Raw genomic sequence first — 3,057 nt, forward strand, 5'->3', positions numbered from 1 at the left:
TTGTTTGGAGCAAGGCCTGTGAGGACAGTTTTTAGAACCTTAAACAGAAACTCATTACTACATCGGTACTTACTGTACCTGATGGTTCAGGGGTTTTCTGATTTACAGTGATGTTTCTAAGAAAGGTTTGGGTTGTGTTCAGATGCAACAAGGTAAGGTAGTCACTTATGCTTCTCGTCAGTTGAAGAGTCATGAGCAGAATTACCCTACCCATGGTTTAGATTTGGCAGCAGTAGTCTTTGCACTAAAGATATTGTCACACCCCCTCCCGGACTATCTGCTACTTTAGACCGAAAGATGGCGTGAAGCCGACGTACAACGTTATTCTGTACCTGTATCTGTCGACTCTGCTTAAAACTTTCATGTGATGAACTTGCCAATCTAGTATATAAACTATTGTACATGCCACAAAACACATCGGATCCTTGGCTAGTCAAACACAGCTAGTCAAACACATACATGAAGTGTACCTCAAAATTTACCAATTTCACGAGTAAACCTAAAGACACCTTAATCAAAATATAACCAACAAAATTTACACAACTACAGCTCCTAAAGCTTATACAAACTGTGGAGTATCTATAACATACAAGGGTGTGAATACATCACAACACAACAGACTTTATGCTCAACTCAAAACACGTACTGGCAATCGATAATGAAGCTTTCGCAGACTAAGGCAGTCTATCAGGCACCGGGAAGTCGATCTCTACCTGGAAAATGGGTAAAACATTTTGGAAAGGGTGAGCTATGGAGTTCAGTGAGTGACTCAGTTTAAAACTATGAATTTAAAGATAAGAGCACGTGAAAACTTTACACATATAAATCTGTTTATACAAGTCGTAAATGTAAATGTGTAATAGTAAGAATAGCTTCCTTAAATACTCAGCATGTTCATCATTGAAATCTAGCAAGGCATATCAAGTATATCGAAGCATTTTAACTAACATGACGAATCTACGTTGTGTAGGGTACACCTAGTACAACAACGTTTACAAGCACTACGATGTAGTGGGGCCCGCCCAGCACTCCCATCGTCTTTGTTGTAGTGGGGCCCGCCCAGCACTCACGACAGCATCGTTGTTACGGAGTACACTCAACGTCAACAACGAAATCTAACCAGTGTGCACACGGTAATCTCTAGCCTCAGGCTCAAGATCTCAGTCATGTAGTTAATGAAAATTTCATAAATCATCATAAAATATTAAAACATGCCTGCTTATAAATTTTACACAAAGCTCGAACTTTACTCAGCTCTTTCGTGGAAAATTGTAGTTCTTAAAACAAAACTTCATACTAATTCATGCTTTGCTTAAAATATTGTGGTTTAAATACTTTCCAAACATTTAATATCTACGTGCTAGCATAAATTTCTTTAAGAAATCTAGTCTCCAAATGTATACTTGAAAATAGTCATGAAATTCAAATACCTTTCATGGCTTCGTAAATAAACATTTATCGCATTCAATCATAATAACAATTATGGAAAATATTTCAAAGTTGGTTTTATCACTCACCGTCTTGGGCTAGATCCTTGGTCTATAAGCTCGGTTTAATTCTTCTCGGCCTGCCAACAACCCAACCGAGTATTAAAACCTTAAACATTCTGGTTTCCTAAAGATATACATAACATGTCGCACCAAAGATGACGCTCGAAAACAAAGCTTAAGAAATAAAATCCTATTTCAACAATTCTCTAAAATTTCCAGATTTCTAACATAAACTTCAAAGAACTATAACTTTCTCAATACTAAACAAAAATGAGTGTTCTTTATATCAAACTCTTCATTTTGAGATCCTCTAAAACTTACCTGAAGACATATAAATCTGATTCCCCGTGCATAAACACATATAACCCTCAAAACAGAACCACTTCCAGAATCGCGCGCACACGACCTCTTTAACTTGTTCCTACAATTTAACCAATTTTTAGTCGTTTTTGGTTTACAATTTCTTCATGAAAGTTGTAGTAAATTGAATAAGCTTTCCAACCATACCAAATATAAATTTTAACTCCACCGATACACTCTGAAATACAAGAAAAACCAGAGACCTCCTGATTTCGAGTGAAAACCAACTGCCCTGTTTTCTTCATCAAAAGCACCAAATGAAAATCCGAATTTGCTCCAACGTTCTTCATAAAGTTTGTTTAAAAATGAGTTAACTTTCAGTAAATGTAAATCTCACCTCTTAATTCCTTTTGAAGAGTTCAAACCGAATTAAAAACCAGTGATGTGCAGAATGAACTAAAATTCAGCCATTGATACACTTTGCTTGAGTTCTCCTCCTCTTCTTCAACCTAAAAATTCTAGTAAAATTTCTCTTCTTCTTCCAAACTCTCTCTTAGAAGTTCTCTGCAAATTGAAGAAGGAAAAAGAACAAAAAAATAAAGGGAACTTGGATGTCTTCAAACTTGGCGGTGAAGGGAAGAGAAGAAGAAGAAGAAAAGAGAAAATGAAATTTTCTTCTCCTTTTCTTCTTTTTGTCCTTTCTTTTCTTTCTTTTCTTTAATTAATTTAATAAAACTATTTAATATATAAATATATATATTTATATTTACACTTAATTTCCATTTTTTTTCTTTTTTTTTCCAGATTTAAAGAAATTAAACCAAGAAAATATCGGGTTTACAGATATGAAGACATTACTTGTATGGTGAAAAGATACAGATCTTCGCGGATCATAAAAGCTTGAAATACTTCTTCACTCAGAAGGAGTTGAATATGAGACAGCGAAGATGGCTTGAATTAGTAAAGGATTACGATTGTGAGATATTGTATCACCCAGGCAAGACAAATGTGATAGTTGATGCTCTTAGCAGAAAGGTATCACAAGCAGAAAGGTATCACATTCAGCAACACTTATTACTCGACAGGCTCCGTTGTATCGAGTTTTTGAGAGGGCTGAGATTGTAGTGTCAGTAGAGGTAGTCTCTTCGCAGTTAGTTTAGTTGTCGGTGTAGCCGACTTTGAGACAGAAAATCATTGTTGCTCAGAGTAACGATCCTTACTTGATTGAGAAGCGTTTCCTAGCAGAAGCAGGACAAGCTGTTGAGTT

The 3,057-nt window shown here is 35.9% G+C and overlaps 1 long non-coding RNA gene across 2 annotated transcripts; it reads right to left on the reverse strand.

Moving 5' to 3' along the window:
- Window positions 1–296: 296 nt before the first annotated feature.
- Window positions 297–2,583, reverse strand: LOC127151228 (uncharacterized). 2 transcript variants are annotated; one of them, XR_007823994.1, is made up of 5 exons: window positions 2,188–2,583; window positions 1,998–2,082; window positions 1,812–1,911; window positions 1,518–1,567; window positions 297–713 (listed from the first exon to the last, which is right to left on the reverse strand). It is a non-coding gene; the product is annotated as an uncharacterized LOC127151228 (long non-coding RNA). The 2 variants fall into 2 exon arrangements; XR_007823995.1 differs by lacking the exon at window positions 1,518–1,567.
- Window positions 2,584–3,057: the final 474 nt, after the last annotated feature.

The sequence above is a fragment of the Cucumis melo genome, chromosome 10 (genome assembly GCF_025177605.1).
Source record: "Cucumis melo cultivar AY chromosome 10, USDA_Cmelo_AY_1.0, whole genome shotgun sequence".
Taxonomy (NCBI): Eukaryota; Viridiplantae; Streptophyta; class Magnoliopsida; order Cucurbitales; family Cucurbitaceae; genus Cucumis; species Cucumis melo.